This window comes from Procambarus clarkii, chromosome 17, assembly GCF_040958095.1.
Source record: "Procambarus clarkii isolate CNS0578487 chromosome 17, FALCON_Pclarkii_2.0, whole genome shotgun sequence".
In the NCBI taxonomy this organism is placed as follows: domain Eukaryota; kingdom Metazoa; phylum Arthropoda; class Malacostraca; order Decapoda; family Cambaridae; genus Procambarus; species Procambarus clarkii.
Genome location: NC_091166.1, coordinates 28,835,291 through 28,861,613, shown reverse-complemented (window position 1 = coordinate 28,861,613; position 26,323 = coordinate 28,835,291).

Sequence of the window (26,323 nt, the reverse complement as noted above, 5' to 3'; positions counted from 1 at the left end):
TGAGATTTGAAGGCTAAATCACATATCGTGATAATACATTAAATAGTGTCGAAATATTGGTAAAAATAAATATATTTACGTAATATCAAACTACATGATTACCGTGAAAAAGTCACTTTTTTACTATATATATAATGAATTAATACCAATAAACTGAAAATTCACAAAAACGTGGAAAAACGGCAAAATATTGCATAATTCGATGATATTTTGTTAAAATCACATAGAGGAAAAGGGGATGATAAACGTCAAAATATTGCTAAATTCGATGATTTTTCGTACGAAACAAAATGCAAGAAAACTTGCTTAAAATGCAATATTATACGAAATTCTGAGAAATGAAGGCCAAATCACATATCCTGATACTACATGAAATAGTATCGACATATTGGTAAAAATGAATATATTTACGTAATATCAAACTACATGGAAAACGTGAAAAAAGTCACTATTTAACCATATTTTAGGATTTTAACTTCAAATCATAGAGCGAGGTTTCGTATTATTTAGATCAAACAAAAGACATATGACAATGTTGTTTCCAATACAAATGATAAAAATCAATGTGTTTTCATTAGAATTAACTAAAATGTTCCTGATTTTCCGTTTAAATTACCGATGGAAGATGTACACGAAAACCGCTCTATTCCGGCTGAAAGGTCGATATATGCAATAAAAAAAGAGAACTTCTCCCCTTTTTAATAGCTTACTCAGTATTTTAACGAGAAAGAAATAGATGATTGAAAATGAAGTATTTAAAAGAAAAAGGCATATGACAAGGTTGACATGAAATGTCAACATTGAAATCTAATTTCAATGTCAACATTGAAATCTAATCAATTATGTGTTTGCAAAATTTTTATCGTATATATAATGAATTAATACCCATAGACTGAAAATTTACAAAAACGTGGAAAAACGGCAAAATATTGCCTAATTCGATGATACTTTGTTTAAATCACATAAAGGAAAAGGAGATGATGAACGTCAAAATATTGCTAAATTCGATGTTTTTTCGTAAGAAACAAAATGCAAGAAAACTTGCTTAATATGTAATCATATCTAATCATTTATGTGTTTGCATCATTTTTATCGTATATATTGTTGGATATTTCCAACATCGAATACAGCATTGTTGTATTCTCATTACTTATTACTAACCATACTAAATATTGTAGTAAGTAAAATTAACAACTCGTAGAATTCTCATGTACTAATAATTCATCTGTGCATTAGGCTAGAATTCTCACGTCACCTGACGCCAGTATTGCGTCAGATTTCTTTACAGTAAAACACATTATATTCAATTTGTGTGAGAATTAAATACGATTCTCTATAATTAAAGCATTCTGTATGACAACTGATTGCAGACGAATTGTTCTCTAACTAAAAGCCGAATAGAGCGTTAGAATCAAAGCATCTACCTCGCGATAGAGTTAACGTCATCAATGAATGCCATGGGGAGACATTAATTCCTCTCCCTTATATATTTACTATTCTTAAATAGTTAAATAATAATATTTCGTTCCTCTAAATAATAAACCCGTCCAGTCTTTAAAGTTTCAAGCGCGAATGCGAGAAATATTAATGTTCGTGACAATAATTTGTGTTATGAACGTCGACTCGGCGTGGGTTGGAGGGACGCCACCACCCTCAGTACGCGGACACGTGCAGAGCCGAAAGGAGGCAAAGCTGCGCTTACCGTACTCACAAAAGACGCCATTGTCCAGCAAATAGGACAGGTGTGATCCATCCTCAGATGAAAGCCGCCACTGTGAGGCGTGAATGACCTTGCAGATAATATCTTCAACTAGTGCTGGTGTTAAATGAGGGACCCCTTGACTTGGTTCCTGACGACACGTGATCAGCCAGCTTGAAACGCATCACTATCCAGGATAGGTTCACCGGAGCCTGAGATGCGAAATTACGGCAATCTTAATGCTTATACAGTGCCCACAGCTAAGTATTCATTTATTTGATGCATCATTTACAGGTCTGTTAATAGCAGGGTGATTGTTCGTTACGCAGCGGGATAACACCTAATAACAGGTGATTAGAATTCCATCTGTACATATTAATATTTTTGAATATGAATTGAGTAGTTAAATCAATTGCTACTGGTATTTATTTATCTTGCAGCCCGAGAGAAGAATTCCTCCGGCTGCCTCCTCCATGTTAACCCGTACCACTCGTCAGTGTACCGAATCTGGAGAATTAAGAGTACTACTCTGGTTATCTAAAGGAATCTGCTTCAAGCTAAGGCTTATTTCTTTTTTTCCATTTCCTTGCAATTTGATTTATTCAGAATGTTTGATATTAATGTGTGATTTACTGTAACTCATTATTATGCTCATATTCATGTTCTTCTTTATGTGAATGATATTATATTCAGTATTATTTATAGGATTAGATTATTATTAATTGAATTAGTGAACGAACCACACTGATTCCTGGACGTACTTACCTCCAGTAATAACCCCCCAATGTAGGTGTTTGAGGTTTGTTTCTTTAATAATACAGCCCATTAAATATTCTTATGATCATGCTTTCTAGTTATATCCATAGTCACTGGTTTTCTCTAGAATTTTATCCAATGATCTGAAATTCTCAGTTTCCCTCTTTACTATAAAAGCGGGTGGTCCTCGTAATTTAATTTACTACTTTAATTATTAATTAATCAGAATCAAGCCCAAATATCCCACATATATAATGAATTAATACCAATAAACTGAAAATTCACAAAAACGTGGAAAAACGGCAAAATATTGACTAATTCGATGATATTTTGTTTAGATCATATAAAGGAAAAGGGGAGGATAAACGTCAAAATATTGCTAAATTCGATGATTTTTCGTACGAAACAAAATGCAAGAAAACTTGCTTAAAATGCAATATTATGCGAAATTCTGAGATTTGAAGGCCAAATCACATATCGTAATACTACATGAAATAGTATAGAAATATTGGTAAAAATGAATATATTTACGTAATATCAAACTACATGATTACCGTGAAAAAGTCACTATTTTACCATATTTGAGGATTTTAACTTCAAATCATTCAGCGAGGTTTTGTTTTATTTAGATCCAAGAAAAGACATATGACAATGTTGTTTCCAATACAAATGATAAAAAACAATGTGTTTTCATTAGAATTAACTAAAATGTTCTTGATTTTCTGTTTATATTACCGTTGGAAGATATACACGTAAAACCGCTCTAATCCAGCTGAAACGTCGATATATGCAATAAAAACCGAACTTCTCCCCTTTTCAATATCTTACTCAGTATTTTAACGAGAAACAAATAGATGATTGAAAATGAAGTATTTAAGGTTATTATCTAATCAATTATGTGTTTGCATCATTTTTATCGTATATATAATGAATTAATACCCATAGACTGAAAATTTACAAAAACGTGGAAAAACGGCAAAATATTGCCTAATTCGATGATACTTTGTTTAAATCACATAAAGGAAAAGGGGATGATAAACGTCAAAATATTGCTAAATTCGATGATTTTTCGTACGAAACAAAATGCAAGAAAATATGCTTAAAATGCAATATTATGCGAAATTCTGATATTTGAAGGCCAAATCACATATCGTGATACTACATGAAATAGTATCGAAATATTGGTAAAAATGAATATATTTACGTAATATCAAACTACATGAAAAACGTGAAAAAAGTCACTATTTAACAATATTTGAGGATTTTAACTTCAAATCATACAGCGAGGTTTCGTATTATTTAGATCAAAGAAAAGACATATGACAATGTTGTTTCCAATACAAATGATAAAAATCAATGTGTTTTCATTAGAATTAACTAAAATGTTACTGATTATCCGTTTATATTACCGATGGAAGATGTACACGAAAACCGCACTATTCCGGCTGAAACGTCGATATATGCAATAAAAACAGAACTTCTCCCCTTTTCTATATCTTACTCAGTATTTTAACGAGAAACAAAGAGTTGATTGAAAATGAAGTATTTAAGGTTGTTATCTAATCAATTATGTGTTTGCATCATTTTTATCGTATATATAATGAATTAATTCCAATAAACGGAAAATTCACAAAAACGTGGAAAAACGGCAAAATATTGCCTAATTCGATGATATTTTGTTTAGATCACATAAAGGAAAAGGGGAGGATAAACGTCAAAATATTGCTAAATTCGATGATTTTTCAGTGAGGTTTCGTATTATTTAGATCAAAGAAAAGACATATGACAATGTTGTTTCCAATACAAATGATAAAAATCAATGTGTTTTCATTAGAATTAACTAAAATGTTACTGATATGTCAAAATATTGCTAAATTCGATGATTTTTCGTACGAAACAAAATGCAAGAAAACTTGCTTAAAATGTAATATTATGCGAAATTCTGAGATTTGATGGCCAAATCACATATCGTGATACTACATGAAATAGTATCGAAATATTGGAAAAATTAAAATATTTACGTAATATCAAACTAGATGAAAAACGTGAAAAAGTCACTATTTAACCATATTTGAGGAATTTAACTTCAAATCATAGAGCGAGGTTTCGTATTATTTCGATCCAAGAAAAGACATATGACAATGTTGTTTCCAATACAAATGATAAAAATTAAAGTGTTTTCATTAGAATTATCTAAAATGTTCCTGATTTTCCGTTTATATACGAAACAAAATGCAAGAAAACTTGCTTAAAATGCAATATTATGCGAAATTCTGAGATTTGATGGCCAAATCACATATCGTGATACAACATGAAATAGCATCGAAATATTGGTAACAACAATCTTGAGACAACAAGGGTGGTTATCTTGAGATGATTTCGGGGCTTTAGTGTCCCCGCGGCCCGGTCCCCGACCAGGCCTCCACCCCCAGGAAGCAGCCCGTGACAACTGACTAACACCCAGGTACCTATTTTACTGATAGGTAACAGGGGCATAGGGTGAAAGAAACTCTGCCCATTGTTTCTCGCCGGCGCCTGGGATCGAACCCAGGACCACAGGATCACAAGCCCAGCGTGCTGTCCGCTCGGCCGACCGGCTCCCCTTGGTATATTGGTAAAAATGAATATATTTACGTAATATCAAACTACATGAAAAACGTGAAAAAAGTCACTATTTAACCATATTTGAGGATGGAAGATGTACACGAAAACCGCTCTATTCCAGCTGAAACGTCGATATATGCAATAAAAACAGAACTTCTCCCGTTTTCAATATCTTACTCAGTATTTTAACGAGAAACAAATAGTTGATTGAAAATTAAGTATTTAAGGTTATTATCTAATCAATTATGTGTTTGCATCATTTTTATCGTATATATAATGAATTAATACCAATAAACTGAAAATTCACAAAAACGTTGAAAAACGGTAAAATATTGCCTAATTCGATGATATTTTGTTAAAATCACATAGAGGAAAAGGGGATGATAAACGTCAAAATATTGCTAAATTCGATGATTTTTCGTACGAAACAAAATGCAAGAAAACTTGCTTAAAATGCAATATTATGCGAAATTCTGAGATATGAAGGCCAAATCATATATCGTGATACTACATGAAATAGTATCGACATATTGGTAAAAATGAATATATTTACGTAATATCAAACTACATGAAAAACGTGAAAAAAGTCACTATTTAACCATATTTTAGGATTTTAACTTCAAATCATAGAGCGAGGTTTCGTATTATTTAGATCAAACAAAAGACATATGACAATGTTGTTTCCAATACAAATGATAAAAATCAATGTGTTTTCATTAGAATTAACTAAAATGTTCCTGATTTTCCGTTTATATTACCGATGGAAGATGTACACGAAAACCGCTCTATTCCGGCTGAAACGTCGATATATACAATAAAAACAGAACTTCTCCCCTTTTTAATAGCTTACTCAGTATTTTAACGAGAAACAAATAGTTGATTGAAAATGAAGTATTTAAGGATATTATCTAATCAATTATGTGTTTGCATCATTTTTATCGTATATATAATGAATTAATACCAATAAACTGAAAATTCACAAAAACGTGGAAAAACGGCAAAATATTGCCTAATTCGATGATATTTTGTTTAAATCACATAAAGGAAAAATGGGATGATAAACGTCAAAATATTGCTAAATTCGATGATTTTTCATACGAAACAAAATGCAAGAAAATCTGCTTAAAATGCAATATTATGCGAAATTCTGAGATTTGAAGGCCAAATCACATATCGTGATACTACATGAAATAGTATCGAAATATTGGTAAAAATGATAATATTTACGTTATATCAAACTACATGAAAAACGTGAAAAAAGTCACTATTTAACCATATTTGAGGATTTTAACTTCAAATCATACAGCGAGGTTTCGTATTATTTAGATCAAAGAAAAGACATATGACTATGTTGTTTCCTATACAAATGATAAAAATCAAAGTGTTTTCATTAGAATTAACTAAAATGTTACTGATTTTCCGTTTATATTACCGATGGAAGATGTACACGAAAACCGCTCTATTCCGGCTGAAACGTCGATATATACAATAAAAACAGAACTTCTCCCCTTTTTAATAGCTTACTCAGTATTTTAACGAGAAACAAATAGATGATTGAAAATGAAGTATTTAAGGATATTATCTAATCAATTATGTGTTTGCATCATTTTTATCGTATATATAATGAATTAATCCCCATAGACTGAAAATTCACAAAAACGTGGAAAAACGGCAAAATATTGCCTAATTCGATGATATTTTGTTTAAATCACATAAAGGAAAAGGGGATGATTAACGTCAAAATATTGCTAAATTCGATGATTTTTCATACGAAACAAAATGCAAGAAAATCTGCTTAAAATGCAATATTATGCGAAATTCTGAGGTTTGAAGGCCAAATCACATATCGTGATACTACATGAAATAGTATCGAAATATTGGTAAAAATGATAATATTTACGTAATATCAAACTACATGAAAAACGTGAAAAAAGTCACTATTTAACCATATTTGGGGATTTTAAGGGGGCATATCAACTAAAAATTACAAGTGGTCAATTTGCTTATAAATTTATTTATGAAGTGGTTATAGAAAGGGCTGTAGCTTGTCCAAGTTTCACCATCACACCCTAAACAGAAAAGGAGAAATAAAATACACAACGAAGTATGCAACGAATTTTCAAATAGTTTCAGGGAACACATGTGTCAACTAAAATCATTTATATGATCTAAACAAAATATCATCGAATTAGGCAATATTTTGCCGTTTTTCCACGTTTTTGTGAATTTTCAGTTTATTGGTATTAATTCATTATATATGTGGGATATTTGGGCTTGATTCTGATTAATTAATAATTAAAGTAGTAAATTAAATTACGAAGGACCACCCGCTTTTATAGTAAAGAGGGAAACTGAGAATTTCAGATCATTGGATAAAATTCTAGAGAAAACCAGTGACTATGGATATAACTAGAAAGCATGATCATAAGAATATTTAATGGGCTGTATTATTAAAGAAACAAACCTCAAACACCTACATTGGGGGGTTATTACTGGAGGTAAGTACGTCCAGGAATCAGTGTGGTTCGTTCACTAATTCAATTAATAATAATCTAATCCTATAAATAATACTGAATATAATATCATTCACATAAAGAAGAACATGAATATGAGCATAATAATGAGTTACAGTAAATCACACATTAATATCAAACATTCTGAATAAATCATATTGCAAGGAAATGGAAAAAAAGAAATAAGCCTTAGCTTGAAGCAGATTCCTTTAGATAACCATAGTAGTACTCTTAATTCTCCAGATTCGGTACACTGACGAGTGGTACGGGTTAACATGGAGGAGGCAGCCGGAGGAATTCTTCTCTCGGGCTGCAAGATAAATAACTACCAGTAGCAATTGATTTAACTACTCAATTCATATTCAAAAATATTAATATGTACAGATGGAATTCTAATCACCTGTTATTAGGTGTTATCCCGCTGCGTAACGAACAATCACCCTGCTATTAACAGACCTGTAAATGATGCATCAAATAAAGGAATACTTAGCTGTGGGCACTGTATAAGTATTAAGATTGCCGTAATTTCGCATCTCAGGCTCCGGTGAACCTATCCTGGATAGTGATGCGTTTCAAGCTGGCTGATCACGTGTCGTCAGGAACCAAGTCAAGGGGTCCCTCATTTAACACCAGCACTAGTTGAAGATATTATCTGCAAGGTCATTCACGCCTCACAGTGGCGGCTTTCATCTGAGGATGGATCACACCTGTCCTATTTGCTGGACAATGGCGTCTTTTGTGAGTACGGTAAGCGCAGCTTTGCCTCCTTTCGGCTCTGCACGTGTCCGCGTACTGAGGGTGGTGGCGTCCCTCCAACCCACGCCGAGTCGACGTTCATAACACAAATTATTGTCACGAACATTAATATTTCTCGCATTCGCGCTTGAAACTTTAAAGACTGGACGGGTTTATTATTTAGAGGAACGAAATATTATTATTTAACTATTTAAGAATAGTAAATATATAAGGGAGAGGAATTAATGTCTCCCCATGGCATTCATTGATGACGTTAACTCTATCGCGAGGTAGACGCTTTGATTCTAACGCTCTATTCGGCTTTTAGTTAGAGAACAATTCGTCTGCAATCAGTTGTCATACAGAATGCTTTAATTATAGAGAATCGTATTTAATTCTCACACAAATTGAATATAATGTGTTTTACTGTAAAGAAATCTGACGCAATACTGGCGTCAGGTGACGTGAGAATTCTAGCCTAATGCACAGATGAATTATTAGTACATGAGAATTCTACGAGTTGTTAATTTTACTTACTACAATATTTAGTATGGTTAGTAATAAGTAATGAGAATACAACAATGCTGTATTCGATGTTGGAAATATCCAACAATATATACGATAAAAATGATGCAAACACATAAATGATTAGATATGATTACATATTAAGCAAGTTTTCTTGCATTTTGTTTCTTACGAAAAAACATCGAATTTAGCAATATTTTGACGTTCATCATCTCCTTTTCCTTTATGTGATTTAAACAAAGTATCATCGAATTAGGCAATATTTTGCCGTTTTTCCACGTTTTTGTAAATTTTCAGTCTATGGGTATTAATTCATTATATATACGATAAAAATTTTGCAAACACATAATTGATTAGATTTCAATGTTGACATTGAAATTAGATTTCAATGTTGACATTGAAATTAGATTTCAATGTTGACATTTCTTGTCAACATTGTCATATGTCTTTTTCTTTTAAATACTTCATTTTCAATCATCTATTTCTTTCTCGTTAAAATACTGAGTAAGCTATTAAAAAGGGGAGAAGTTCTCTTTTTTTATTGCATATATCGACGTTTCAGCCGGAATAGAGCGGTTTTCGTGTACATCTTCCATCGGTAATTTAAACGGAAAATCAGGAACATTTTAGTTAATTCTAATGAAAACACATTGATTTTTATCATTTGTATTGGAAACAACATTGTCATATGTCTTTTGTTTGATCTAAATAATACGAAACCTCGCTCTATGATTTGAAGTTAAAATCCTAAAATATGGTTAAATAGTGACTTTTTTCACGTTTTCCATGTAGTTTGATATTACGTAAATATATTCATTTTTACCAATATGTCGATACTATTTCATGTAGTATCACGATATGTGATTTGGCCTTCATATCTCAGAATTTCGTATAATATTGCATTTTAAGCAAGTTTTCTTGCATTTTGTTTCGTACGAAAAATCATCGAATTTAGCAATATTTTGACGTTTATCATCCCCTTTTCCTCTATGTGATTTTAACAAAATATCATCGAATTAGGCAATATTTTACCGTTTTTCAACGTTTTTGTGAATTTTCAGTTTATTGGTATTAATTCATTATATATACGATAAAAATGATGCAAACACATAATTGATTAGATAATAACCTTAAATACTTCATTTTCAATCAACTATTTGTTTCTCGTTAAAATACTGAGTAAGATATTGAAAACGGGAGAAGTTCTGTTTTTATTGTATATATCGACGTTTCAGCTGGAATAGAGCGGTTTTCGTGTACATCTTCCATCCTCAAATATGGTTAAATAGTGACTTTTTCACGTTTTTCATGTAGTTTGATATTACGTAAATATATTTATTTTTACCAATTTACCAAGGGGAACCGGTCGGCCGAGCGGACAGCACGCTGGGCTTGTGATCCTGTGGTCCTGGGTTCGATCCCAGGCGCCGGCGAGAAACAATGGGCAGAGTTTCTTTCATCCTATGCCCCTGTTACCTATCAGTAAAATAGGTACCTGGGTGTTAGTCAGTTGTCACGGGCTGCTTCCTGGGGGTGGAGGCCTGGTCGAGGACCGGGCCGCGGGGACACTAAAGCCCCGAAATCATCTCAAGATAACCACCCTTGTTGTCTCAAGATTGTTGTTACCAATATTTCGATGCTATTTCATGTAGTATCACGATATGTGATTTGGCCATCAAATCTCAGAATTTCGCATAATATTGCATTTTAAGCAAGTTTTCTTGCATTTTGTTTCGTATATAAACGAAAAATCAGGAACATTTTAGATAATTCTAATGAAAACACTTTAATTTTTATCATTTGTATTGGAAACAACATTGTCATATGTCTTTTCTTGGATCGAAATAATACGAAACCTCGCTCTATGATTTGAAGTTAAATTCCTCAAATATGGTTAAATAGTGACTTTTTCACGTTTTTCATCTAGTTTGATATTACGTAAATATTTTAATTTTTCCAATATTTCGATACTATTTCATGTAGTATCACGATATGTGATTTGGCCATCAAATCTCAGAATTTCGCATAATATTACATTTTAAGCAAGTTTTCTTGCATTTTGTTTCGTACGAAAAATCATCGAATTGTCAATATTTTATATGATATGTCAATATTTTGACATATCAGTAACATTTTAGTTAATTCTAATGAAAACACATTGATTTTTATCATTTGTATTGGAAACAACATTGTCATATGTCTTTTCTTTGATCTAAATAATACGAAACCACGCTGAAAAATCATCGAATTTAGCAATATTTTGACCTTTATCCTCCCCTTTTCCTTTATGTGATCTAAACAAAATATCATCGAATTAGGCAATATTTTGCCGTTTTTCCACGTTTTTGTGAATTTTCAGTTTATTGGTATTAATTCATTATATATATGGTAAAAAAGTGACTTTTTCACGGTAATCATGTAGTTTGATATTACGTAAATATATTTATTTTTACCAATATTTCGACACTATTTAATGTATTATCACGATATGTGATTTGGCCTTCAAATCTCATAATTTCGCATAATTTTGCATTTTAAGCAAGTTTTCTTGCATTTTGTTTCGTACGAAAAATCATCGAATTTAGCAATATTTTGACGTTTATCATCCCCTTTTCCTTTTTGTGATTTAAACAAAATATCATCGAATTATGCAATATTTTGCCGTTTTTCCACGTTTTTGTGAATTTTCAGTCTATGGGGATAAATTCATTATATATACGATAAAAATGATGGAAACACATAATTGATTAGATAATAACCTTAAATACTTCATTTTCAATCATCTATTTGTTTCTCGTTAAAATACTGGGTAAGATATTGAAAAGGGGAGAAGTTCTGTTTTTATTTCATATATCGACGTTTCAGCCGGAACAGAGCGGTTTTCGTGTACATCTTCCATCGCTAATATAAACGGAAAATCAGTAACATTTTAGTTAATTCTAATGAAAACACATTGATTTTTATCATTTGTATTGGAAACAACATTGTCATATGTCTTTTCTTGGATCTAAATAATACGAAACCTCGCTCTATGATATGAAGTTATAATCCTCAAATATGGTTAAATAGTGACTTTTTTTACGTTTTTCATGAAGTTTGATATTACGTAAATATATTCATTTTTATCAATATTTCGATACTATTTCATGTAGTATCACGATATGTGATTTGGCCTTCAAATCTTAGAATTTCGCATAATATTGCATTTTAAGCAAGTTTTCTTGCATTTTGTTTCGTACGAAAAATCATCGAATTTAGCAATATTTTGACGTTTATCATCCCCTTTTCCTTTATGTGATTTAAACAAAATATCTTCGAATTAGGCAATATTTTCCGTTTTTCCACGTTTTTGTGAATTTTCAGTTTATTGGTATTAATTCATTATATATACGATAAAAATGATGCAAACACATAATTGATTAGATAATAACCTTAAATACTTCATTTTCAATCAACTATTTGTTTCTCGTTAAAATACTGAGTAAGATATTGAAAAGGGAAGAAGTTCTGTTTTTATTGCATATATCGACGTTTCAGCCGGAATAGAGCGGTTTTCGTGTACATCTTGTATCGGTAATATAAACGGAAAATCAGTAACATTTTAGTCAATTCTAATGAAAACACATTGATTTTTATCATTTGAATTGGAAACAACATTGTCATATGTCTTTTCTTGGATCTAAATAATGCGAAACCTTGCTGTATGATTTGAAGTTAAAATCCTCAAATATGGTTAAATAGTGACTTTTTCACGTTTTTCATGTAGTTTGATATTACGTAAATACATTAATTTTTACCAATATTTCCATACTATTTCATGTAGTATCACGATATGTGATTTCGCCTTCAAATCTCAGAATTTCGCATAATATTGCATTTTAAGCAAGTTTTCTTGCATTTTGTTTCGTACGAAAAATCATCGAATTTAGCAATATTTTGACGTTTATCATCCCCTTTTCCTTTACGTGATTTAAACAAAATATCATCGAATTAGGCAATATTTTGCCTTTTTTCCACGTTTTTGTGAATTTTCAGTCTATGGGTATTAATTCATTATATATACGATAAAAATGATGGAAACACATAATTGATTAGATAATAACCTTAAATACTTCATTTTCAATCATCTATTTGTTTCTCGTTAAAATACTGAGTAAGATATTGAAAAGGGGAGAAGTTCTGTTTTATTGCATATATCGACGTTTAAGCCGGAATAGAGCGGTTTTCGTGTATATCTTCCATCGGTAATATAAACGGAAAATCAGGAACATTTTAGTTAATTCTAATGAAAACACATTGATTTTTATCATTTGAATTGGAAACAACATTGTCATATGTCTTTTTTTGGATCTAAATAATACGGAACCTCGCTGAATGATTTGAAGTTAAAATCCTCAAATATGGTTAAATAGTGACTTTTTTCACGTTTTTCATGTAGTTTGATATTACGTAAATATATTCATTTTTACCAATATTTCGATACTATTTCATGTAGTATCACGATATGTGATTTGGCCTTTAAATCTCAGAATTTCGCATAATATTGCATTTTAAGCAAGTTTTCGTGCATTTTGTTTCGTACGAAAAATCATCGAATTTAGCAATATTTTGACGTTTATCATCCCATTTTCCTTTTTGTGATTTAAACAAAATATCATCGAATTATGCAATATTTTGCCGTTTTTCCACGTTTTTGTGAATTTTCAGTGTATAGGTATTAATTCATTATATATACGATAAAAATCATGCAAACACATAATTGATTAGATAATAACCTTAAATACTTCATTTTCAATCATCTATTTGTTTTTCGTTAAAATACTGAGTAAGATATTGAAAAGGGGAGAAGTTCGGTTTTTATTGCATATATCGACGTTTCAGCCGGATTAGAGCGGTTTTACGTGTATAACTTCCATCGGTAATATAAACGGAAAATCAAGAACATTTTAGTTAATTCTAATGAAAACACATTGTTTTTTATCATTTGTATTGGGAACAACATTGTCATATGTCTTTTCTTGGATCTAAATAAAACGAAACCTCGCTGAATGATTTGAAGTTAAAATCCTCAAATATGGTAAAAAAGTGACTTTTTCACGTTAATCATGTCGTTTGATATTACGTAAATATATTTATTTTTACCAATATTTCGACACTATTTCATGTAGTATCACGATATGTGATTTGGCCTTCAAATCTCAGAATTTCGCAGAATATTGCATTTTAAGCAAGTTTTCTTGCATTTTGTTTCGTACGAAAAATCATCGAATTTAGCAATATTTTGACGTTTATCATCCCCTTTTCCTTTACGTGATTTAAACAAAATATCATCGAATTAGGCAATGTTTTGCCGTTTTTCCACGTTTTTGTGAATTTTCAGTCTATGGGTATTAATTCATTATATATACGATAAAAATGATGGAAACACATAATTGATTAGACCTTAAATACTTCATTTTCAATCACCTATTTGTTTCTCGTTAAAATACTGAGTAAGATATTGAAAAGGGGAGAAGTTCTGTTTTATTGCATATATCGACGTTTCAGCAGGAATAGAGCGGTTTTCGTGTACATCTTCCAGCGGTAATATAAACGGAAAATCAGGAACATTTTAGATAATTCTAATGAAAACACATTGATTTTTATCATTTGTATTGGAAACAACATTGTCATATGTCTTTTCTTGGATCGAAATAATACGAAACCTCGCTCTATGATTTGAAGTTAAAATCCTCAAATATAGTTAAATAGTGACTTTTTCACGTTTTTCATGTAGTTTGATATTACGTAAATATATTCATTTTTACCAATATTTCGATACTATTTCATGTAGTATCACGATATGTGATTTGCCCTTCAAATCTCAGAATTTCGCATAATATTGCATTTTGAGCAAGTTTTCTTGCATTTTTTTTCGTACGAAAAATCACCGAATTTAGCAATATTTTGACGTTTATCATCCCCTTTTCCTTTATGTGATTTAAACAAAATATCAACGAATAAGGCAATATTTTGCCGTTTTTCTATGTTTTAGTGAATTTTCAGTTTATTGGTATTAATTCACTATATATACGATAAAAATGATGCAAACACATAATTGATTAGATAATAACCTTAAATACTTCATTTTCTATCAACTGTTTGTTTCTCGTTAAAATACTGAGTAAGATATTGAAAAGGAAAGAAGTTCTGTTTTTATTGCATATATCGACGTTTCAGCCAGAATAGATCGGTTTTCGTGTACATCTTCCATCGGTAATATAAACTTAAAATCAAGAACATTTTAGTTAAGTCTAATGAAAGCACATTGTTTTTTTATCGTTTGTATTGGGAACAACATTGTCATATGTCTTTTCATGGATCTAAATAAAACGAAACCTCGCTGAATGATTTGAAGTTTAAATCCTCAAATATGGTAAAAAAGTGACTTTTTCACGTTAATCATGTAGTTTGATATTACGTAAATATATTTATTTTTACCAATATTTCGACACTATTTAATGTATTATCACGATATGTGATTTGGCCTTCAAATCTCATAATTTCGCATAATTTTGCATTTTAAGCAAGTTTTCTTGCATTTTGTTTCGTACGAAAAATCATCGAATTTAGCAATATTTTGACGTTTATCATCCCCTTTTCCTTTTTGTGATTTAAACAAAATATCATCGAATTATGCAATATTTTGCCGTTTTTCCACGTTTTTGTGAATTTTCAGTCTATGGGGATTAATTCATTATATATACGATAAAAATGATGGAAACACATAATTGATTAGATAATAACCTTAAATACTTCATTTTCAATCATCTATTTGTTTCTCGTTAAAATACTGAGTAAGATATTGAAAAGGGGAGAAGTTCTGTTTTTATTGCATATATCGACGTTTCAGCCGGAACAGAGCGGTTTTCGTGTACATCTTCCATCGGTAATATAAACGGAAAATCAGTAACATTTTAGTTAATTCTAATGAAAACACATTGATTTTTATCATTTGTATTGGAAACAACATTGTCATATGTATTTTCTTGGATCTAAATAATACGAAACCTCGCTCTATGATTTGAAGTTATAATCCTCAAATATGGTTAAATAGTGACTTTTTTTACGTTTTTCATGAAGTTTGATATTACGTAAATATATTCATTTTTATCAATATTTCGATACTATTTCATGTAGTATCACGATATGTGATTTGGCCTTCAAATCTTAGAATTTCGCATAATATTGCATTTTAAGCAAGTTTTCTTGCATTTTGTTTCGTACGAAAAATCATCGAATTTAGCAATATTTTGACGTTTATCATCCCCTTTTCCTTTATGTGATATAAACAAAATATCTTCGAATTAGGCAATATTTTCCGTTTTTCCACGTTTTTGTGAATTTTCAGTTTATTGGTATTAATTCATTATATATACGATAAAAATGATGCAAACACATAATTGATTAGATAATAACCTTAAATACTTCATTTTCAATCAACTATTTGTTTCTCGTTAAAATACTGAGTAAGATATTGAAAAGGGAAGAAGTTCTGTTTTTATTGCATATATCGACGTTTCAGCCGGAATAGAGCGGTTTTCGTGTACATCTTCCATCGGTAATATAAACGGAAAATCAAGAACATTTTAGTTAACTCTAATGAAAACACATTGTTTTTTTATCATTTGTATTGGAAACAACATTGTCACATGTTTTTTCTTGGATCTAAATAATACGAAACCTCGCTCTCTGATTTGAAGGTAAAATCCTCAAATATGGTTAAATAGTGACTTTTTCACGTTAATCATGTAGTTTGATGTTACGCAAATATATTCATTTTACTAATATTTTGAAACTATTTCATGTAGTTTCACGATAAGTGATTTGGCCTTCAAATCTCAGAATTTCGCATAATATTGCATTTTAAGCAAGTTTTCGTGCATTTTGTTTCGTACGATAAATCATCGAATTTAGCAATATTTTGACGTTTATCATCCCTTTTCCTTTACGTGATTTATACAAAATATCATCGAATTAGGCAATATTTTGCCGTTTTTCCACGTTTTTGTGAGATTTCAGTTTATGGGTATTAATTCATTATATATACGATAAAAATGATGCAAACACATAATTGATTAGATAATAACCTTAAATACTTCATTTTCAATCAACAATTTGTTTCTCGTTAAAATACTGAGTAAGATATTGAAAAGGGAAGAAGTTTTGTTTTTATTGCATATATCGACGTTTCAGCCGGAATAGAGCGGTTTTCGTGTACATCTTGTATCGGTAATATAAACGGAAAATCAGTAACATTTTAGTTAATTCTAATGAAAACACATTGATTTTTATCATTTGAATTGGAAACAACATTGTCATATGTCTTTTCTTGGATCTAAATAATGCGAAACCTTGCTGTATGATTTGAAGTTAAAATCCTCAAATATGGTTAAATAGTGACTTTTTTCACGTTTTTCATGTAGTTTGATATTACGTAAATACATTAATTTTTACCAATATTTCCAATCTATTTCATGTAGTATCACGATATGTGATTTCGCCTTCAAATCTCAGAATTTCGCATAATACTGCATTTTAAGCAAGTTTTCTTGCATTTTGTTTCGTACGAAAAATCATCGAATTTAGCAATATTTTGACGTTTATCATCCCCTTTTCCTTTACGTGATTTAAACAAAATATCATCGAATTAGGCAATATTTTGCCGTTTTTCCACGTTTTTGTGAATTTTCAGTCTATGGGTATTAATTCATTATATATACGATAAAAATGATGGAAACACATAATTGATTAGATAATAACCTTAAATACTTCATTTTCAATCATCTATTTGTTTCTCGTTAAAATACTGAGTAAGATATTGAAAAGGGGAGAAGTTCGGTTTTTATTGCATATATCGACGTTTCAGCCGGATTAGAGCGGTTTTACGTGTACATCTTCCATCGGTAATATAAACGGAAAATCAGGAACATTTTAGATAATTCTAATAGAAACACATTGATTTTTTATCATTTGTATTGGAAGCAACATTGTCATATGTCTTTTCTTGGATCTAAATAAAACGAAACCTCGCTGAATGATTTGAAGTTAAAATCCTCAAATATGGTAAAATAGTGACTTTTTCACGTTAATTATGTAGTTTGATATTACGTAAATATATTCATTTTTACCAATATTTCGATACTATTTCATGTAGTATCACGATATGTGATAGGCCCTTCAAATCTCAGAATTTCGCATAATATTGCATTTTGAGCAAGTTTTCTTGCATTTTGTTTCGTACGAAAAATCATCGAATTTAGCAATATTTTGACGTTTGTCATCCCCTTTTCCTTTATGTGATTTAAACAAAATATCAACGAATTAGGCAATACTTTTGCCGTTTTTCTACGTTTTAGTGAATTTTCAGTTTATTGGTATTAATTCATTATATATACGACAAAAATGATGCAAACACATAATTGATTAGAAAATAACCTTAAATACTTCATTTTCTATCAACTATTTGTTTCTCGTTAAAATACTGAGTAAGATATTGAAAAGGAATTAGTTCTGTTTTTATTGCTTATATCGACGTTTCAGCCGGAATAGATCGGTTTTCGTGTACATCTTCCATCGGAAATATAAACGGAAAATCAAGAACATTTTAGTTAATTCTAATGAAAACACATTGTTTCTTTATCATTTGTATTGGAAACAATATTGGCATATGTCTTTTCTTGGATATAAATAAAACGAAACCTCGCTGAATGATTTGAAGTTAAAATCCTCAAATATGGTAAAATAGTGACTTTTTCACGTTAATCATGTAGTTTGATATTATGTAAATATATTCATTTTTACCAATATTTCGATACTATTTCATGTATTATTACGATATGTGATTTGGCCTTCAAATCTCAGAATTTCGCATAATGTTACATTTTAAGCAAGTTTTCTTGCATTTTATTTCGTACGAAAAATCATCGAATTTAGCAATATTTTGACGTTTATCATCCCCTTTTCCTTTATGTGATTTAAACAAAATATCATCGAATTATGCAATATTTTGCCGTTTTTCCACGTTTTTGTGAATTTTCAGTCTATGGGTATTAATTCATTATATATACGATAAAAATGATGCAAACACATAATTGATTAGATAATAACCTTAAATACTTCATTTTCAATCATCTATGTGTTTCCCGTTAAAATACTGAGTAAGATATTGAAAAGGGGAGAAGTTCAGTTTTCATTGCATATATCGACGTTTCAGCCGGATTAGAGCGGTTTTACGTGTACATCTTCCATCGGTAATATAAACGGAAAATGAAGAACATTTTAGTTAATTCTAATGAAAACACATTGTTTTTTTATCATTTGTATTGGAAACAACATTGTCATATGTCTTTTCTTGGATCTAAATAATACGAAACCTCGCTCTATGATTTGAAGGTAAAATATTCAAATATGGTTAAATAGTGACTTTTTCACGTTAATCATGTAGAATATATTACGCAAATATATTCATTTTTACCAATATTTCGAACTATTTCATGTAGTTTCACGATAAGTGATTTGGCCTTCAAACCTCAGAATTTCGCATAATATTGCATTTTAAGCAAGTTTTCGTGCATTTTGTTTCGTACGAAAAATCATCGAATTTAGCAATATTTTGACGTTTATCATCCTCTTTTCCTTTATGTGATTTAAACAAAATATCATCGAATTAGGCAATATTTTGCCGTTTTTCCACGTTTTTGTGAATTTTCAGTCTATGGGTATTAATTCATTATATATACGATAAAAATGATGCAAACACATAATTGATTAGATAATAACCTTAAATACTTCATTTTCAATCATCTATGTGTTTCTCGTTAAAATACTGAGTAAGATATTGAAAAGGGGAGAAGTTCAGTTTTTATTGCATATATCGACGTTTCAGCCGGATTAGAGCGGTTTTACGTGTACATCTTGTATCGGTAATATAAACGGAAAATCAGTAACATTTTAGTTAATTCTAATGAAGACACATTGATTTTTATCATTTGTATTGGAAACAACATTGTCATATGTCTTTTCTTGGATCTAAATAATACGGAACCTCGCTGTATGATTTGAAGTTAAAATCCTCAAATATGGTTAAATAGTGACTTTTTTCACGTTTTTCATGTAGTTTGATATTACGTAAATATATTCATTTTTACCAATATTTCGATACTATTTCATGTAGTATCACGATATGTGATTTGGCCTTTAAATCTCAGAATTTCGATTAATATTGCATTTAAGCAAGTTTTCGTGCATTTTGTTTCGTACGAAAAATCATCGAAATTAACAATATTTTGACGTTTATCATCCCCTTTTCCTTTATATGATTTAAACAAAATATCATCGAAATAGGCAATATTTTGCCGATTTTCCACTTTTTTGTGAGATTTCAGTTTATGGGTATTAATTCATTATATATACGATAAAAATGATGCAAACACATAATTGATTAGATAATAACCTTAAATACTTCATTTTCAATCAACTATTTGTTTCTCGTTAAAATACTGAGTAAGATATTGAAAAAAGAAGAAGTTCTGTTTTTATTGCATATATCGACGTTTCAGCCGGAATAGAGCGGTTTTCGTGTACATCTTGTATCAGTAATATAAACGGAAAATCAGTAACATTTTAGTTAATTCTAATGAAAACACATTGATTTTTATCATTTGTATTGGAGTTAACATTGTCATATGTCTTTTCTTGGATCTAAATAATACGGAACCTCGCTGTATGATTTGAAGTTAAAATCCTCAAATATGGTTAAATAGTGACTTTTTTCACGTTTTTCATTTAGTTTGATATTACGTAACTATATTCATTTTTACCAATAATTCGATACTATTTCATGTAGTATTACGATATGTGATTTGGCCTTCAAATCTCAGAATTTCGCATAATATTGCATTTTAAGCAAGTTTTCTTGCATTTTGTTTCGTACGAAAAATCATCGAATTTAGCAATATTTTGACGTTTATCATCCTCGTTTCCTTTATAATATTTAAACAAAATATCATCGAATTAGGCAATATTTTGCCGTTTTTTAACGTTTTTGTGAATTTTCAGTTTATTGGTATTAATTCATTATATATAAGATAAAAATGATGCAAACACATAATTGATTAGATAATAACCTTAAATACTTCATTTTCAATCATCTATTTGTTTCTCGTTAAAATACTGAGTAAGTTATTGAAAAGGGGAGAAGTTCGGTTTTTATTGCATATATCGACTTGCAGTCGGATTAGAGCGGTTTTACGTGTATAACTTCCATCGGTAATATAAACGGAAAATCAAGAACATTTTAGTTAATTCTAATGAAAACACATTGTTTTTTATCATTTGTATTGGAAGCAACATTGTCATATGTCTTTTCCTGGATCTAAATAAAACGAAACCTCGCTGAATGATTTGAAGTTAAAATCCTCAAATATGGTAAAATAGTGACTTTTTCACGTTAATCATGTAGTTTGATATAAAAATGATGCAAACACATAATTGATTAGATAATAACCTTAAATACTTCATTTTCAATCAACTATTTGTTTCTCGTTAAAATACTGAGTAAGATATTGAAAAGGGAAGAAGTTCTGTTTTTATTGCATATATCGACGTTTCAGCCGGAATAGAGCGATTTTCGTGTACATCTTGTAACGGTAATATAAACGGAAAATCAGTAACATTTTAGTTAATTCTTATGAAAACACATTGATTTTTATCATTTGTATTGGAAACAACATTGTCATATGTCTTTTCTTGGAGCTAAATAATACGGAACCTCGCTGTATGATTTGAAGTTAAAATCCTCAAATATGGTTAAATAGTGACTTTTTTCATATTTTTCATGTAGTTTGATATTACGTAAATATATTCATTTTTACCAATATTTGGATACTATTTCATGTAGTATCACGATATGTGATTTGGCCTTTAAATCTCAGAATTTCGCATAATATTGCATTTTAAGCAAGTTTTCGTGCATTTTGTTTCTTACAAAAAATCATCGAATTTAGCAATATTTTGACGTTTATCATCCCCTTTTCCTTTACGTGATTTAAACAAAATATCATCGAATTAGGCAATATTTTGCCGTTTTTCCACGTTTTTGTGAGATTTCAGTTTATGGGTATTAATTCATTATATATACGATAAAAATGATGCAAACACATAATTGATTAGATAATAACCTTAAATACTTCATTTTCAATCAACTATTTGTTTCTCGTTAAAATACTGAGTAAGATATTGAAAAGGGGAGAAGTTCGGTTTTTATTGCATATATCGACGTTTCAGCCGGAATAGAGCGGTTTTCGTGTACATCTTGTGTCGGTAATATAAACGGAAAATCAGTAACATTTTAGTTAATTCTAATGAAAACACATTGTTTTTTTATCATTTGTATTGGAAACAACATTGTCATATGTCTTTTCTTGGATCGAAATAATACGAAACCTCGCTCTATGATTTGAAGTTAAAATCCTCAAATATAGTTAAATAGTGACTTTTTCACGTTAATCATGTAGTTTGATATTACATAAATATATTCATTTTTACCAATATTTCGATACTATTTCATGTAGTATCACGATATGTGATTTGGCCATCAAATCTCAGAATTTCGCATAATATTGCATTTTGAGCAAGTTTTCTTGCATTTTGTTTCGTACGAAAAATCATCGAATTTAGCAATATTTTGACGTTTATCATCCCCTTTTCCTTTATGTGATTTAAACAAAATATCAACGAATTAGGCAATATTTTGCCGTTTTTCCACGTTTTAGTGAATTTTCAGTTTATTGGTATTAATTCATTATATATACGATAAAAATGATGCAAACACATAATTGATTAGAAAATAACCTTAAATACTTCATTTTCTATCAACTATTTGTTTCTCGTTAAAATACTGAGTAAGATATTGAAAAGGAAAGAAGTTCTGTTTTTATTGCATATATCGACGTTTCAGCCGGAATAGATCGGTTTTCGTGTACATCTTCCATCGGTAATATAAACGGAAAATCAAGAACATTTTAGTTAATTCTAATGAAAACACATTGTTTTTTTATCATTTGTAATGGAAACAACATTGTCATATGTCTTTTCTTGGATATAAATAAAACGAAACATCGCTGAATGATTTGAAGTTAAAATCCTCAAATATGGTAAAATAGTGACTTTTTCACGTTAATCATGTAGTTTGATATTATTTAAATATATTCATTTTTACCAATATGTCGATTCTATTTCATGTAGTATTACGATATGTGATTTGGCCTTCAAATCTCAGAATTTCGCATAATGTTACATTTTAAGAAAGTTTTCTTGCATTTTATTTCGTACGAAAAATCATCGAATTTAGCAATATTTTGACGTTTATCATCCCCTTTTCCTTTATGTGATTTAAACAAAATAACATCGAATTATGCAATATTTTGCCGTTTTTCCACGTTTTTGTGAATTTTCAGTCTATGGGTATTAATTCATTATATATACGATAAAAATCATGCAAACACATAATTGATTAGATAATAACCTTAAATACTTCATTTTTAATCATCTATTTGTTTCTCGTTAAAATACTGAGTAAGATATTGAAAAGGGGAGAAGTTCGGTTTTTATTGCATAAATCGACGTTTCAGCCGGATTAGAGCGGGTTTACGTGTCCATCTTTCATCGGTAATATAAACGGAAAATCAAGAACATTTTAGTTAATTCTAATGAAAACACATTGTTTTTTTATCATTTGTATAGGAAACAACATTGTCATATGTCTTTTCTTGGATCTAAATAATACGAAACCTCGCTCTATGATTTGAAGGTAAAATCCTCAAATATGATAAAATAGTGACTTTTTCACGTTAATCATGTAGTTTGATATTACTCAAATATATTCATTTTTGCCAATATTTCGAAACTATTTCATGTAGTTTCACGATATGTGATTTGGCCTTCAAATCTCAGAATTTCGCATAATATTGCATTTTAAGCAAGTTTTCGTGCATTTTGTTTCGTACGAAAAATCATCGAATTTAGCAATATTTTGACGTTTATCATCCCCTTTTCCTTTACGTGATTTAAACAAAATATCATCGAATTAGGCAATATTTTGCCGTTTTTCCACGTTTTTGTGAATTTTCAGTCTATGGGTATTAATTCATTAAATATACGATAAAATGATGCAAACACATAATTGATTAGATAATAACCTTAAATACTTCATTTTCAATCATCTATGTGTTTCTCGTTAAAATACTGAGTAAGATATTGAAAAGGGGAGAAGTTCGGTTTTTATTGCATATATCGACGTTTCAGCCGGATTAGAGCGGTTTTCGTGTACATCTTGTATCGGTAATATAAACGGAAAATCAAGAACATTTTAGTTAATTCTAATGAAAACACATTGTTTTTTTATCATTTGTATAGGAAACAACATTGTCATGTCTTTTCTTGGATCTAAATAAAACGAAACCTCGCTGAATGATTTGAAGTTAAAATCCTCAAATATGGTAAAATAGTGACTTTTTCACGTTAATCATGTAGTTTGATATTACGTAAATATATTAATTTTTACCAATATTTCGATACTATTTCATGTAGTATTACGATATGTGATTTGGCCTTCAAATCTCAGAATTTCGCATAATATTGCATTTTAAGCAAGTTTTCGTGCATTTTGTTTCTTACAAAAAATCATCGAATTTAGCAATATTTTGACGTTTATCATCCCCTTTTCCTTTACGTGATTTAAACAAAATATCATCGAATTAGGCAATATTTTGCCGTTTTTCCACGTTTTTGTGAGATTTCAGTTTATGGGTATTAATTCATTATATATACGATAAAAATGATGCAAACACATAATTGATTAGATAATAACCTTAAATACTTCATTTTCAATCAACTATTTGTTTCTCGTTAAAATACTGAGTAAGATATTGAAAAGGGGAGAAGTTCGGTTTTTATTGCATATATCGACGTTTCAACCGGAATAGAGCGGTTTTCGTGTACATCTTGTATCGGTAATATAAACGGAAAATCAGTAACATTTTAGTTAATTCTAATGAAAACACATTGTTTTTTTATCATTTGAATTGGAAACAACATTGTCATATGTCTTTTCTTGGATCGAAATAATACGAAACCTCGCTCTATGATTTGAAGTTAAAATCCTCAAATATAGTTAAATAGTGACTTTTTCACGTTAATCATGTAGTTTGATATTACATAAATATATTCATTTTTACCAATATTTCGATACTATTTCATGTAGTATCACGATATGTGATTTGGCCATCAAATCTCAGAATTTCGCATAATATTGCATTTTGAGCAAGTTTTCTTGCATTTTGTTTCGTACGAAAAATCATCGAATTTAGCAATATTTTGACGTTTATCATCCCCTTTTCCTTTATGTGATTTAAACAAAATATCAACGAATTAGGCAATATTTTGCCGTTTTTCCACGTTTTAGTGAATTTTCAGTTTATTGGTATTAATTCATTATATATACGATAAAAATGATGCAAACACATAATTGATTAGAAAATAACCTTAAATACTTCATTTTCTATCTACTATTTGTTTCTCGTTAAAATACTGAGTAAGATATTGAAAAGGAAAGAAGTTCTGTTTTTATTGCATATATCGACGTTTCAGCCGGAATAGATCGGTTTTCGTGTACATCTTCCATCGGTAATATAAACGGAAAATCAAGAACATTTTAGTTAATTCTAATGAAAACACATTGTTTTTTTATCATTTGTAATGGAAACAACATTGTCATATGTCTTTTCTTGGATATAAATAAAACGAAACATCGCTGAATGATTTGAAGTTAAAATCCTCAAATATGGTAAAATAGTGACTTTTTCACGTTAATCATGTAGTTTGATATTATTTAAATATATTCATTTTTACCAATATGTCGATACTATTTCATGTAGTATTACGATATGTGATTTGGCCTTCAAATCTCAGAATTTCGCATAATGTTACATTTTAAGAAAGTTTTCTTGCATTTTATTTCGTACGAAAAATCATCGAATTTAGCAATATTTTGACGTTTATCATCCCCTTTTCCTTTATGTGATTTAAACAAAATATCATCGAATTATGCAATATTTTGCCGTTTTTCCACGTTTTTGTGAATTTTCAGTCTATGGGTATTAATTCATTATATATACGATAAAAATCATGCAAACACATAATTGATTAGATAATAACCTTAAATACTTCATTTTCAATCATCTATTTGTTTCTCGTTAAAATACTGAGTAAGATATTGAAAAGGGGAGAAGTTCGGTTTTTATTGCATATATCGACGTTTCAGCCGGATTAGAGCGGGTTTACGTGTACATCTTTCATCGGTAATATAAACGGAAAATCAAGAACATTTTAGTTAATTCTAATGAAAACACATTGTTTTTTTATCATTTGTATAGGAAACAACATTGTCATA